Source organism: Hyaena hyaena, unplaced genomic scaffold (genome assembly GCF_003009895.1).
Source record: "Hyaena hyaena isolate Hyena2069 unplaced genomic scaffold, ASM300989v1 scaffold_59, whole genome shotgun sequence".
Lineage (NCBI taxonomy): Eukaryota > Metazoa > Chordata > Mammalia > Carnivora > Hyaenidae > Hyaena > Hyaena hyaena.
In genome coordinates, this window is record NW_024080691.1 from 3,036,741 (window position 1) to 3,053,829 (window position 17,089).

The window sequence follows — 17,089 nt, forward strand, 5'->3', positions numbered from 1 at the left end:
GCAGTAAGTTTAATTAACATCCATCACCTCACCTAGTTGCAAATTATTTTTCTTGTAATGAGAACTTTTAAGATTTACTCTCTTAGTAACTTTCAAATACACAATATTGTTAACTATAGTCACCATACCATACATCTCTAGAACTTATTTGTCTTAAAACTGGAAGTTTCTATTTTTTTGACCATCTTCACCCAATTTTCTCACTCCCACGCCTTTCTCTGGAAGCTACCAGTCTATTCTCTGTTTCTATGAATTTGGTTTTTTTTCTTTTTTTTTCTTTTAGATTCCACGTTATGTGAGATAATATAGTATTTATCTTTCTCTGTCTGACTTATTTCACTGAGTATAGTGCCCTTAAGTGCCATATTGTCTCAAATGGCAAGATTTCCTTTCTTTTAATTATTTTATTTTATTTTTATCTGGGAGAGATAAGGGAAGTTGGGCAGAGAGAGAGACAGAGAGAGAGAGAGAGAGAGAGATTGAGAATCTTAAGCAGACTCCACATTCAGCATGTAGTTCGACACAGGGCTCAATCTCACAACCCTGGGATGACCTGAGCTGAAATCAATAGTCAGACACTCAACTTACCAAGACACTCGGTCCCCCTCCTTTTTCAAATGACTGACTAATATTTATTATATGTCCATTTTATCTTATTTTACTTTATTTTAGTTTATTTATTTTATATTTTATATCATATTTCTTTATCCATTCATCTATTGACAGATACTTATGTTGCTTACATGTCTCAGCTATTGTAAATAATGCTGCAGTGAACGTGAGGGTGCAATGTGTCTTTGACAGCGATTTTGTTTCCTTTGATATGTACCCAGAAGTGGAATTGTTGGCTCATATGGTAATTCTATTTATAATTTTTTGTAAACCTTCCATAATGTTTTCCATGGGGGCTGCGTCAATTTACACTTCCACCTACATTGGTACCTTTTCTCCACATCCTTGTCAACACTTATCTCTTGTCTTTTTGATAAGAGCCATCCTAAAAAGTGTGAGGTGCTATCTCATGTGCATTCCTCTGATAATTAATTATGTTAAGCATCTTTTCATGTACCACTAGGCCATTAGCATATATTCTTTGGAAAATGTCTGTTCAGTTCCTCAGGCCATTCTTTAATTAAACTGTTTTTTTTCTCCTTCTTCCTTCTCCTCCTCCTCCATCTCCTCCTCCTCCTTCATTTGCTATTAAGTTGTGTAAGTTCTTTTTTTTTTTTTTGTATGAGTTCTTCATATATTTTAGATATCAGTTCTCTATCAGTTATATGATTTGCAATATTTTCTTCCTTTTAATTTTGTTCATGTTTCCTTTGCTGTGCAGAAAATTTTTGGTTTGATGTAGCCCCACTTTATTTTTGCTTTCATTTGCCTTTGGTGTTAAATCTAAACAAACAAACAAACAAACAAACAAACAAACAAAACTTACTGCCAAGACCAATGTCAAGTAGGTTACCCCCCTTTTTCTTCTAGGAGTTTTATGGTTTCAGGTATTATGTTCAAGTCTTTAATCCATCTGAGTTTCTTTTTTTGTATGATATAAGTTAGTGGTTGCATTTTATTCTTTTGGATAGAGCAATCCAGTTTTATCAACAGCATTTATTGAAGAGATTGTCCTTTCCCCATTGTACATTCTTGGCTCTTTGGCTATAACTTGATAGACCATATATGCATGGGTTTAGTTCTAGAATCTCTATTCTTTTCTCTTATTCTATGTATCTGTTTTATGCCAACACCATATTATTTAGGTTACTATAATATATAACTATATGTTATGTAACTTACTTAATCTAATTATATACTATAGTGATATAATATTATATATAAAGTTAGAAATCTAAATATATAGATTATATATAATGCATAATATATATATTTTATTATATTATATATATTTATTTATATATTATATATTATATATATAATATAATAGAAATATAAAGTGTGATTCCTCCACCTGTGTTCTAATTGCTTTTGCTATTCAGTGTCTCATGTGATTCCATATATATTTTATGATAGTTTTTTTCTATTTCTATGAAAAAGTGTGATTTTTCTATGAAAAAGTGATAGTTTTTTTTCTATTTCTATGAAAAATGCCATTGATATTTTGATAAGGAGTCACTGATTCCAAAGATTGCTTTGGGTAGTGTGGACATTTAAACAGTGTTAATTCTTCTATTAATGAACATGAAATATCTTTACATTTACTGGGATCTTCTATTTTTTTTCATCTGTGTCTTATAGTTTTCAGTGTAAAGATATTTAATCTCCTTGGTTAAGTTTATTCATAAGTATTTATTCTTTTCAGTAACTGTAAATAGGATTGTTCTCTTAACTTCTCTTTCTGATAGTTAACTATTAGTGTATCGAATGGAAACTACTTTTTGTATATTGATTTTGTATTTTGCAATTTTACTGAATTCATTTATTAGTTTGAATAGTTTTGGGCATAGTCTCCAGAATTTTCTTTACAAAACATCATGCTTTGTGTGAATAGAAATGGTATTTCTTCCTTTCTGATATAGATGTCTTTTATATCTTTTTCTTGCCTAATTGTGGTGGCTAGGACTTCCAGTACTATGTTGAATAAAAGTGGTGAAAGTGGGCATACTTGCCTTGTTCCTGATCTAGAAGGAAAGTTTTTAGCTTTTCAGTGTTGAGTATGACATTAGCTGTGCATTTGCCATATATAGTCTTTATTATGTTCAAGTTTCCTCTATACCCATTTGGTTTAGAGGTTTTGTTTTTAAAGTTTATGTGTCTATTTAGAGAGAGAGAGAGAGAGAGAGAGAGAGATAACACAAGTGGGGGAGAGGCAGAAAGAGAGAGAGAAAGAGAGAGAGAGAGAATTCCAAGCAGGTTCCTTGCTGTCAGAGCAGAGCCTGATGTGGAGCTCAATCTCACGGACCACAAGATCATGACCTGAGCTGAAATCAAGAGTCAAATCCTTAACCAACTGACTCATTATGAATGGATGTTGAATTTTTTTCAAGTGCTTTTTCTGTATCTATTGAGATGATGCTATGATTTCTATCCTTCATTTTGTTAATGTGGTATATCATATTCATTACGTTTGGGTGTTGTTCCAAATTTAAGATTTATTCCTTAATTGATTAACTCATACAATCTCTTACCTTGGAGAAAACAGCATAGCAGAAGTCAGGGAGACTCACGGGGCCACAAATGAGAGGACAGCCATGCAGTAGAAGTCAGGCTCTGCAGCTCCATCTCTCTTCTAGACCTGAAACATCAGTAATCAGGAATACTCCTTCATGGAAGATATTGGGCAAATTCATTGTAGAATAACTGAACAGCTCTAGAAAGACCTTGAGATCTAATATAATATGTAGTAATGCAATATAGTTCATCACTCGATAATTCTATGAACCATTAGCCAAATCCCTGCCTACACATACTTATTATAAATCAGCACCTCATTTGTAATTATGAAGGAGAATACAAGAATCCTATATAAAAGAAACCTCTACCATGGAAGAGGGAGATATCACAGAGAATAGGCACTCAGAGGAAACAAAAACAATATAAAGTAAAACAGAAAAAAAAATAATGAAAAAAATCTATAAATAATCTTCCCTTAGAGAGTTAAGGGAAGATTTCATATCCATAAACCAATAACATGGTACCAATACCAAGGTAATAAAGAGGTAACTGAGGACAAATAAAGCATTGTTTGAAAATAAAAATATAAGTGATGAAATTTAAATAAGAAATCATAGTAGGGTTGAAAGTTGAAGTTCTTTCTCTGAAAGAAGAACACTGCTTCTCTCACCATTAAAAAGAAAGGGAATTAAAAGATAGCATAGAAAGAAAAAAAATTAGGCGATCTACTATTATGTTAATAGAAGTTCCAGAAAGGTACGCATGAGTCAAAACTAATACCTATGATTAGTCTTCTAAGCTGTGAGGACACAGATGCCACTGCCAGTTGGGCATAAACACTCAGACTGTACTGCCAACACCATCAACAACAGACTGCTGCTACTACAACTCCTGCCACAACTGGATTGAGCTGCCTGATTTCTGTTTGTGCCAACAGCTTCTGAAGCAAAGTCCAGAGTAGATGGATCTGATTCGTGAAAACTGGATCAGGTGCCATATTCTTGTTGTAAGGGCAACTCTTGCAAGGGTAGTTTCAGCTTTTATAGTGTGAGTCTGGCTCACAGGAAGGGTTTAGCCACTGGACACTGAATAAAATCACAACACCCACTACACATGGGAACTAATATAAAAAACAGAGAAAAAGAGTCCTAGGGTGAAAGCAAAGAGAAAATCAGGAGGGTGGCAGTACGGTGGGCCTGCAGAGTAGAAAGTCCACATAGGGGCATGAAAATGGAGAATTCTGGAAGAATTGGCTCTAGGCAGCAAATAAAGGGACAAGCACAACCCAACAAAAACAAAAAGCAAAAAATAAACTGATAGTGTATCTGAAGAATCTGAGCATTTATAAATAATATTAATAGATGTTTTATAGTTCTTCCAGTGCAATTCACATAATTGGACAATGAGTTCATAAATGCAAAATAAACAAAGGAAAAATATAGAATCTAGAATGATGTTTGTTGATGGAAACTGAACCAGAAGACGAACAAAACAAAACAAAACAAAAAACTCATAATTATAGTTTTCAGGTTACTTCATCAATATCTGTTCAGACATTTACAGAATCACAAAAATGTGGTTTAATTGTATTGGAAAAAAAATAAAGAGGGAAAGAATTATTAACAGGAAGCTTTCAATTGATAATGTCAAATATTTTAAAAATATGCAAAACCTGTATTATCAGAATTTAGAACAATGATATCAGCAAGAGAGGAAACAATTGAAAGATTTAAAAGCTTCTAGGAAATGGTACTTCAAAGAATGGATGGTGACTAGGGAACTTTGCTAAAAGTAAAAATATATTTTTAAAGAGGAGCTAAATTATCACCTCTTCTCATGAGCCCTATCCTGGCAGAGTGAGTTCTTTCTTTATGTGTTGCCTTAGTAGTTTCTATACATCTTCTTTATTGTAGTACTTTTCACACTGGATTGTAATTAATTATTCACATGACTGTTGCCCTCACTACCTATACACACTGGCAAGCACTGAGTAGTATGCCTGATGCAAACGTTTTTCCTGAGCTGATCTATAATCAACCTTCTCCATCTTAACTTCTATTTTTTTATTTATTTCCTCATTTTCCCCTCCATCTTTTGGATGCATTATTTCAATGATTCTGCTTCTACTTTAAAAAAAAAAAAATCCTTGTATTCTCATGAAATGGGAGCCAGAAACTCTTAGAGTGAATTTGATATCTTTTTCCAGTGATCATATCTTGTTTTGGGGTCTGTCTTTACATATTAGTCTAAAATACCCACTGGGCAAAACTTGCTTGATATTTATCAGCTCACCTTATTTGGGTGAGTTACTAAAAATGTTTTTGCATGTATCAAAAATATTCCAAATGTTAAAACCTAGAAAAGAAAGGCTGAATTCATCTATTGATTAGATGTGCCCATGATGGGAAAACAGTGAATAAATCCATGAATATTCTTAGACAACCAGATAGCTATAGATTATTGACAATTTTATTAGAGGATTCTGATTACCATCACAGAACTGCAGAGTTCCAACTCCAGATTGTCACTTCTTTCCAGATTTGTAGCTTTTAAAATTATAGTAGAGCCAGGAAACACAGAATTCTCTTGTGGGTCCAATAATTTGAAGAACAAATCTCCAAAGTTAAATTTCTTGTTCTGTGTTAAAACATTAACATCTAGTAAATGCTACACAAAGAAACTTAGCCAGTGAGTTTTAATTAATTTGGTCTTAAAAAAACTAATTGTCTATTGTTTGAGCTTTAGGCTATTTCCTGAAAAAATATATCAAACACTTATTTGGAAAAAATACTGCAAGTCATTTTCTCTGAGAACATGGGGTTTGGCTTGACAGGGGCAGCTATTAAAAAGACTTAATGGAATCACCAAGACTTATTTGAAACTTGCCTAGAAACATTTTTATACTCAATCTGAACAACAATATATTAATTTTTTCAACACAGATGGAGATTTTATTTTTATCCTAAGAGGGAGGGCAAATGAAGACTGTGGGGATTTCTAGTTGTGAGCTGGGAGCACAGAAGGTGAAGATCTTCTAGATGCAGAATGAGAGAAGGAATAAAGCATTCTGTCAAATTAAAATGAGAAAAAAAAAACACCAAAAAAACAGTAGTATAATAAAGAACCATATAATAGCATTCTGACCAGTTTGCTCTCCACTGATGGAGAAATTGAATTCAGGTTGTACTCAGAAGGCTGTCATGTAGGGGTATTTAGAGCTTGTGTGGTATTTAAGGATACAGTGGTCTTTCCCTTCCATATAATTCATTTTCTTGGATTGCATTAAAATTTGATTCAGACTGAAATTGGCACCACTCAAACCAATGTACTTGGCAGTTGAGATTTATTATTTGATGCATTTGTGAGGATAAATATATGCTGAAAATAAGAAAGCTGATATTTTATCTTCTCTTCTGGGCTCATGAATTTTGCTGCATTTTACATTACAAATCAAATTGTATGATTGTGAATAGCTGTGGGGTATATAATGGAAACAATAGAGTCTGGAGTTCTGGGGATCAGAATTTGGGTTATAGTTCTGCCACCATGTTGCTACTTTGAACAAACCACAGATACTGGTGTCTCCGTTGTTTCCTCTGTGAAATAATAAGGTAGAACTAGATGTTCTCTGGGCTTTTTCCAGCTTGCAAATCAAATGCTCTTGTGTAACTAGAGGTAATCAAGAGTGGATCATTTGTGGAGGCGGGGGGGCTGCTCATTGAATATCTCCTTTGTTCTCAATTCTGCATTATATACTTTATTGGCTATCAAGAAGAATAAATAAAAAAATAAATAAATAAATTACGTGGATAAAACTCACAAAAATAAATAAAAATAAAAAAATAAAAAGGTTTTTTCCCCTAAAAAAAAAAAAAGAAGCATATGACTCCTGTGGTCAGACCACTGTTTTCATTATCTTACTAAACGTGTGACTCTAGACAATTTAAACTAATTTTTCTATCTTTTGGCTTCTTTGACTATAAAATAGAGATTATTATAATACTAATTATTTTATAAAGTGGGAATGATTAGTACCCATCTCATAATATTTTAAGGAGGATTAATGAGTTAATTCATGAGGTGCTGGGGAGAGGACTTTTCATATGAGCATGCTCAATAAATATTGGCTATTATATTTGTTTGTATATTTGAATCTTCATAGTGATACAGGCTCTTTTCACAATTGAAAAACATATTTTCCCTAGTTTCTTGATTATTTATTTTTTAGAGAAGGTTAGAATTGAAATTTAAATATTTTTCTCCATCACTATTTAACAAAAATCCAACTAAGAGCCTACAAACAGCAGATTCTGGAAAGAATGAATAAATGAATGGCTAAGATCAAAGACTGCATGATACTGGAGCTCATATAACTAAGGTTGGCAAAGATGAAAATGGATATATCCAAACGGGAAAGGTGTGTCTTTTATGTATCTTTATAATCTTTAGAGAGTACATCCTCTTCTTCCTTTGCTGATCAAAAGATCTCATAGACTTTTACCTTTGGGCTTTGCTGATCTGATATTTACATTTAAAGAAAATGCCACTTGTGCCCAAAGGTCAGCACTCTTAATGTGATATAGAGCATTTGGTTGTTTCTGGAAAGGAGCTGTTGAACACTTTAGTACTATAGCAGAGCTATTACTAAAATAAAGTCAGGGCAAGTAGAGAGTTATAATCAACAGAACAATTCAACATGACTAGCAAGCAGTATTGTCTTAATTCCACCTATCATTTTGGTCTATCCAGTAAGTAGAGAACTTGAAATATTACTAGATGAAAATGTAAATGTAGCAGCATCATGATGGCACACCAGGTATGCTTATCCCTTTTCCTTGTTGCTAAGGTATGGTTACTATGACAATAGTCACTAATACTACCAACTTGATTCCCACTAATAGGAAGCCATTTCCCACCAATTTGCGAAGAGTCTCATTACCAAAATAAAGATTTATCTGTTTTCTACTCCTGTCTTAGCCTTTAAATTGTTGAATATTACAAAAATATATAGTTAAAATTGAACACATCAAATTTGTTGAGAGTATCTGTGCCAGACATTTTATTAATGCTTTTTCATTTAATCCCTAATGTCAATTCTAAGAGTTATATTTTATTACTCTGTTTTACAGATGAATAAACTAAGACACAAGGAAGTTATATTATTCAGATTTACATATCCAGCAAATGAGAGAACTTGGATGTGAACTTATCTGTATCTGACTAAATCCACATCTTTTCATGATGCTTTTTAGATTAATCTTTGTAAAAGTAGAGAGTTAAATAAAATTAGAAGAATCATGCAATCCAGCTGAATTTAGAAGGCATGGCTTTGTAATAATTCCAATGTATATTTAAGCTGCTTTTATCAGTGGCACACAGTAACCTGGATGTAAACATATTAACAGCAGCATATCAGTGCTTACCATGTGTCAAGAACAAATCTTAGCACTGACATTTATATTTTTAGTTAATTTTCAACACAACAACAATACCTCCATTTTATGAATAAAGAAACTGTATTACGGATATTTAAATTAATTTTCCCAAAGTTGTATAATGAGTAAATGCTTAAGTCAAAATTTAAACCCAGGTGTTATGAGTTCAGACCTTGTAGTATTTCTCTGCCCTACAATGATCAGTCCACATCAATGGCTAGATATTGGGCAGAGACTACAAGACTAAAATCTGAGGAGACACTAGAGCTTTGTCTAATAGGTAAAACCAAAGGGAATTGAGATTGTTGGTGAACAAGAGCTTCAGAATATCATTTCCATTGATTTACTTCTACCATATTCAACCAGAGTAAATAAATGAATCCAGCTATGTATCACTGATAATTTACTCTGTGCTAGGTATATACTAAGTACCTTATAATCATTGCCTATGTAACATGCACAAAAGTCCTCTTAGGTAGTTACAGATAAGTCAGTCTCCAGAGGAGTGGTGATGCTAGCTTGATCTGAGGCACACTGGAAAGCCTTACACTTAGCCACAGTGCTGTGCTGCCAATTGCATGTTTCTTGCTAAATTTTTGGAGCTTTGAAAGTGAAGATCTTAGTTTGAAGTTGGATATAGATACAAAATATATTCATTGGCTGAGGTGAATATAAATAACTTGTCCTGATCCAACTATATAGAGTTACCTAAGCAAGAAAGACTCATAGTGACTTTTCTAAAAGTTGATTTTTTTTTTGAGGTACCCTTCAGTCCCCATGTAAATGAATGGATGATAGACCTAAAATGCAAACTTTAAAGATAAGATCTCAAACAAACCTCACAAAATATGTTCATATTTTTTCATATGACACATAGAGAAGAAACAATTTATTCATATAGCTGTATGAATACATATTATTTATGGTCTACTTTGAAGTCACACGTTTTAAGGTGATATACAAAGAAACACACCATACAATGCAAAATAAACAGCTAAGAGCACCATGGTAAGATTTAATTCAATGTGGAATAGTCTAGGATGCTATGACATTGAAAATAGATGAGGGCTGGAATCAGCAACTTTATATTCTATTTGAGGAATTCAAAGAAGAATTTGTTAGAGGGAAGAGTAGGCCCATTTAGCTTGTGTGTCATACTCTAGAAGACTTCAAAATGCAGCTGCCTTTTAGTAGTTACTATCTGCTGGAATGTAAATAGAGACATTTGTATTAGTTAACTTTTGATGTGTAACGAACACACAAATATAGTGGCTTAAAATAACTCCCATTCAAGCAGCTCATGATCTGTGAGACATGTGGGCAGTTTTCTGGTCTGGTCTGACTTGGCAGGTCTCTTCTGGGCTAACTTATTTAGTTCAAGTCAGTTTGCATTGGCTAATGACTACACAGTCAAGAATGACCTCACTCAAGTCTCACATTGAGACACTCCACCAGGATGAGAGAGGCTCCTGGGACACATCTTGTTTCATAATTCACCAGACTAGCCATCTTCTTCAAATTTTGGCAGTGGCAGGTGTCCCAACAGCAACAAGTCCAGACACAAATGCTAGTTAAACCTCTGTTTGCTCACTTTACTAATGTACCACTGGACAAAACAGGTCACAAGGCCACCCACCCCAGTGTCACTGTGAGAGGACATATCCAAAGTCATGTAGGGTAGGGATAATATATGGCCATTTTTGCATTCTTACTATATCCTTATCACTAATGTTTATTATAATTGAAATGGATCAGCTACTGATATTAGCTACATTTAAGAGAGAAAGATAATTCCACTGATAAAAGAAATCAAGTTGAATGTAGCCAGTATTTCCTTAGAAAGCCTACAAAGTAATAGTAGTGGATGAGTCCGTTGATAACTCTGAGGGAGGCAAACTATTTTAACAGAAAAGCATGGATAGACACAGACAAAGCCACACAAATTTCTCATCCCTAACACCTATTGGGTGATTGATTAAGATTGTTTAAGATCTCTAAGCCTCTATTGCCAATTTGTTAAAAGCAAGGGTTAGTATCGGTGTTACAAAGCACATTTCCTTTTATCATGCTTCAGTTTCAGCTGTAAAAAAAAAAAAAAGCCTACATGTATTCTTTAATATTTTTTGCAAGGATGAATGAATTCATCCTGAAGGATAATCTTGATAATCTCTAAAGTACTATATAAATGTTAGTTATTTCAATTAATAGGGATTTTCATTCTAAATCATGCATTATCGTCCTCGCTCCTAGGCCCTGTGCCCATGTTTATTTACTATTGTTTTAATATTTTTAAGCAACCAGAAATCTAAAGTTGGGGAGAGTAAAGGGACATGAAAATTCTTAAACAGAGTTGGTGGAGTAATAAGTTAGAAAAAGTCAGTTAATTAAGTTGGGAATGTAAATACAATGCATTGATTATATCTAGAGATAATAATTTAAATATAGAATAGCCTTATGTTAATATTTGTTCTGTAGAGTACTTAATAATTTTTCCCAACATACATTTAGTAAATATATATTTGCAATGGATATATATTTATGCTATCATTCATGAGATGTCAAGTCCATTATTTCCATTTTACCTGGGCAGTGCCTTTCAGTGGGTCACCACAATTTCTCTAAGTCTCAGCTTTTTTATCTCAAAGAATGTATGATGGGTAAAGGAAATTATAATAGTCAAGCCCCTAAGCCAGTCTTATTATTTTTTATTATTTTTTTTAAGTTTTATTTATTTCTGACAGAGAGACAGCATGAGCAGGGGAGGGTCAGAGAGAGATGGAGACACAGAATCTGAAACTGAACCAGAACTGAACTGAAAACGAACACATAATCAGAAAGCTGTCAGCCCAGAGCCTGATGCAGGGCTCAAACCCGCAAACTGCGAGATCATGACCTGAGCCAAAGTTGGTCACTTAACCGACTGAGCCACCCAGGAGCCCCGCCAGTCTTAGTTTTAAAAAGACACTTTACTTTTAACTTTTCCCTCCTAGCATTTCTCCCCCTCACACATGTCCAGTCAGATTTTGATAGCTCTCCTTTCCCTGTTCCAGGACTTGAGATAGTGGTGATAAGACATCCTAGGAAAACACGTTTGAAGGGGAAGATGATGTACTTCCTTTGGGCTGTGCAGAGCTGAAGATGCCTGGGATGCTGTAATTGACTAGAGGTCCCAGGGGGTTGTGTATATCCTACCTCAAGGAGAAGGGAGACCAATGCCCGCCCTTCTATAGACCTAGTTGGAATCAGACTCACTCTTCTCCCCTTGTGAGCACCCCAGCTGGTTTTATCAGCTTGTGACATATTTCATCTCTATTCTGACAGTTTATCAGCCCAACCAGAGATCTGTTCAATGTCTGGCAAAATGGTATTGTTAAAAATGCAGAGCTTGGCTGGGCTGCTTGGAAACGATGGCTCTCAATTTGATTTCTATTGACAGAAGGCAGCTCAGGCAAAGGCATAAATAAAAAGTTACAATGACTGAGGAAAAACTTGGGGCTTCCAGTTAGACCTCATTACTCTGAGCAGTCAGACTGGAAAAGAGCAGTGGGGGAGGCAGAATTAGCTTCTCAAGGCAAGCAATGATGAAGTGAGCCTACAATTAGTGATCACCAGCTTTCCTGAAGAATCAGGAGAGTTGAACTGTTGAAAACATAAGGAAGTTTCTACTCAATCTTCTACAATTCATGGTGCAAAGAGCAGTGGTTTTAGAGACTCACAAATTGCTAGGCAGGTTTGAATTATCCAATTTTCTTTTGGGGTTTTTAGACATCAGCATTCTATCATGATGGAAATACAAACTTGGAAATGAAATTATCTCTACAATGACTTTCAACTTTAACGTTATTAGAAGTATAATTCTACCTTTTGTACAAAGGAGAACATTAGTACATTATCTTCTTGGAGGGATGCTCTTTACTAAAAAGAGGAAGAGAAATTATGTTTAGAAGTAAGGACCAGAAATGTTAGCATGCATTATCTAAATTTAATCCCTATATTAACCTTAAGAGAACAGTTACAATTTTCCTTATTTTTTTACATTTGGAAATTAAAACTCAAGGAGATCAAGTCTTGCTTCAGATGACCTCTAAATTTAATCTACTTATTATCCTTACAAAATATCTATAAATTATTCTTATTTTGCAGATGAGGATATTGAGGTAAATTGAGAGTGACTTACTTCAGATCACACAGGTTGAAAGAGATAAAACAGGGACTTGAACTTATTACTATCTAATCCCAAAGCCTGTGGTCATTGCATTTGGCCATGTTGGCTCTATTTACAACTACCTGCAGTGATAACAGGCAGAAAGCGAATGATTTTTGATTTGACTTTTCCTCAGTTTTTCACAACTTATAGAATTAAAATACGTTTTAGGGAGGGAGGAAAAATATGTGGAGGGTGAAGGATTGAAGAGGGTAAGAAAGAAAGCATAGACGAAGAAGCAATGAAAAAAGTAAAGGGGCAGAAATGAAGCTAACATATTTGTTAGCTCCTTATGCACAGAGGTGTACTTTTACAGTTTTACTGAAGCATAATTAACATAAAGTAAGTTGGGCATAATGAAAACATAATTTGATAAATTTAACAACAAAAGCTTATCACAACCAGTGTGATGAATGTATTACCACCACCAAAAGTTTTCTCAAAAATAAATTATCCAGATAGATGAGGGTCCATTTCTGGACTCTCCTTTTTCTTCTATATGTCTGTCTTTACACCAGTACTGGATCTTGAATACTGTAGCGTAATAATAAGCATTGAAATAAGGTAGTACTAGTTCTCATTTCAAGACATTCTTTTGAGTATGATAGGACTTCTGCATCTCCACGTGAATTTTAAAACTGGTTTAAAAAATTCTAAAAGTATAACATTTTGATTTCAGTTTGCATAGAATCTTTAGATCACTTTGGGAGAAAATTGACATCTTAACTTTTGATTGCATAAAATTGTGAAAATAATAATAAGTGTCTTTAACTTGTATCTTATTCAACTTCTCTAAGCACTTTTACGGAGTTCAACATGCAAGTCTTTCATAGATTTTGTTGCACTTATCTATACTCTGTCATATTTTCAATGTTATTGCAAATGGTATTTTAAAAATGTTCAGTTTCTAATTGTTTTTTGCTACTATATGTAGATATATATACCTAAGTGTTTAATACTGTTTCTGTTCTGTTAACCTTGCTAAACTCACTTTTTAGGTCTAGAAGATTTTTATAGATTATATCATATTTTCTACATAGATGATCATTTTATCTGTAAATAAAGACAGTTATTACTTTTTCCTTTTTAATTTGGATGCCTTTAAAATTTTTTAATGTTTTATTTATTTCTCAGAGAGAGAGAGAGAGAGAGAGCATGAGCAGGGGAGGGTCAGAGAGAGAGGGAGAGAGGGAGACGGGTACCTGGGTGGCTCAGTCAGTTAAGTCGGTTAAGCATCCAACTTCGGCTCAGATCATGATCTCACAGTTTGTGGGTTCAAGCCCCATGTCAGGCTCTGTGCTGACAGCTAGCTCAGAACCTGGAGCCTGTTTCAGATTCTGTGTCTCCCTTTCTCTCTCTGACCCTCCCCTGCTCATTCTCTCTCTCTCTCTCTCTCTCTCTCTCTCCCTCTCTCTCTCCCTCTCTCTCTCTCTCTCTCAGAAAGAAATAAAACATTACAAATTTTTTTTAATAAAAAATATTCTTATTAGAATGGCTAGCATTTCCAATAAAAGGTTGAATAGAAATAGAGCAAACATCCTTCTTGTGTAGCTGATCTTGGGGGAAAAGCATTCAGTTTTTCTTCATTTACTATATTGTCAACTGTAACTTTTTGAAGTTGACCTTAATTGCCCTTTGGTTCCTAATTAGGCAAGAGTTTAAAAGGAATTGATATTGGATCCTGTCAAATTATTTTTCTGCAACTATTATGTTGAGTATATAATTTTTCCTTTTTATATTACTAATATAGTAAATTATTTTATTTTAAGATATTAACCCAACCCTGAATTCTAGAGATAAAACTACTTTGTCATGATGTAAAAAGCTTTTTCATGTACTGTTAGAATCAATTTGCTAACATTGTTTAGTGTCTAGTTTTCCTATTTTATAAAATCTTTTATTTTGGTAATATAACAATAGAGATATCACAGAATGTTTTAAGATTTTACTTTCTTCCAATTTTTAGTGAAGATTATGTATGGTATAATGTCTTTCTTAAATCTTTAGTATAATTCACCAGTGACGCTATCTGTGTCTGGAGTTCTCATTGCAGGAAGGATTTTAACTATAAATTCCATTTCCTTAATGGATGTTGGACTTTTCATGTTTCTACATCTTCAATGGGCTTTAATAGGTTGTATATTTCAAGGAATTTGTCCATTTCACCAAATTATTTAATACTGGTAAAAAGTTATATATAATTTCCCTTATTACATATATCTCTTTATATCTGCTTATATATATCTTCACATATATATTTTTGTTTCCTGATTTTAGTAATTTATTTCTCTATTTTCTTTATTAATCTGACTAGAATTTAAACAATTTTATAGATTTTCTCAAAGAGGCACCTTTGGATTTGATTAACATCTTCTGTTTTCTATTTCATTGATTTCTACCCTAATCTTTCTTTTTTGTTCTCCACTACATTTAGGGTTTAATGAGTTTTCCTTACTTGTTTCTTGAGGCTGAGGTCATTTATTTGAGATCTTCCCTTCATTTCTGATATGCGTATACTGCTCTAAGTAGTACCTTAGCATATCCCACAAATTGTGATATGGACGTTTTAATTTTTTTATTTAGTTTCAAACACTTTCCTATTTGTTTTTTCTTTGATCCATGAGTTACATAAACAGGTGTTATTTAGTTTCGAAATACTAAAAGATTTTCCAGAGATCTATTTATTATTGAGTACAAATTTAATTCCATCATGGCCAGATAACATGATCTTTTCTGACATGAACATTTCAAATTTATTGACACAGTTTTAAGGCCTGGATACGATCTATTTTGGTAAATATTCTCCACTGCCTCCATCCACCTAAAAGAATATGTTGTCTATTTTCACTGAGTGTTATGTTCTATAAATGTCAGTTAGGTGAGTTGTTTGATAGTGTTCAGTCAATCTTTAATATCCTTACTGTTTTTTGCTTTTGTAGTTGCATTAGGATTTATATTATTCATCTTTAACTTTCACAATCTACATTCAAGTGAAATTATACCCCTTAATATACACTATAAGTGCAATAGCAGTCTTTGACTTCTAAACTCCTGACCTTTGTTTTATTATTGTTATACATTTTGCTTTTACATGTTTTATAAACCTCATGCTGTCTTGTTATTATTTTTGTTTAAAAATATATTTGTCATTAAAAAGTTTAAATAAGAAAGAAATTCATAATATCTTCAAATGTCTCTTTATAGTCCCTTCAGGGACTCCTATTACATATTTATACATACATTAGGCTACTTGATATTGTCCTACAACAAAGTGATAACTAATGATTGCTTTAGTTATTCCCTTTTATTTGTTTTTTTTTTTTATTTTGGATAGTTTTATTGCTTTTTTTTCAAGTTCACTATATTTTTGTCTATAATATTTATTCTGCTGTTATTCATACATATAGAATTTTGTATCTCAGTTTCTTGATTTCTCTTTCTGTGGCTTCATTGTTGGTGTATAAAAATGCAACTAATTTCTGTATGTTGATTTTGTATCTTGCAACTTTGCTGAATTCATGGATCTGTTCTAGTAGGCTTCTGGTGGAGTCTGTTGGATGGGTTTTCTATGTAGAGTATCATGTTGTCTGTGAAAAGTGGAAGTTTGACTTCTTCTTTGCCAATTCTGGTGCCTTTTGTTTCCTTTTGTTGTCTGATTATTGATGCTAGGACTTCCAGCATCAATGTGGTGAAAATGGACATCCCTGTCATGTTCCTGATTTCAGGGGGAAAGCTCTCAGTTTTTCCCCATTTGAGGATGATGTTAGCTGAGGGCTTCTCATAGATGGCTTTTATGATGTTTAAGTAAGTTCCTTCTATCCCAACTTTCTCGAGCATCTTTATTAAGAAAGGATGCTGTATTTTGTAAAATGCAAGAAACTGATCCCATTCACAATTGCACAAAAAACCTAGGAATTGCACAAAATACCTAGGAATAAACCTAACCAAAGATATAAGAGATCTATATGATAAAAACTATAGAAAGCGTATGAAGGAAATTGAAGGAGACACAAAAAAATGGAAAAACATTCCACACTCATGGATTGAAAAAATAAATATTGTTAAAATGTCATTACTACCCAAATCAATCTACACATTCAATGCAATCCCAATGAAAATTGCACCAGCATTCTTCTCAAAGCTAGAACAAACTATCCTAAAATTTGTATGGAACCACAAAAGACCCCAAATTGCCAAAGTAATAGTGAAGAAGAAAACCAAAACAGGAGGCATCACCATCCCAGAATTTAGCCTCTACTACAAAGCTGTAATCATGAAGACAGTATGATATTGGCAAAAAAAAAAAAAAAAAAAAAAAACA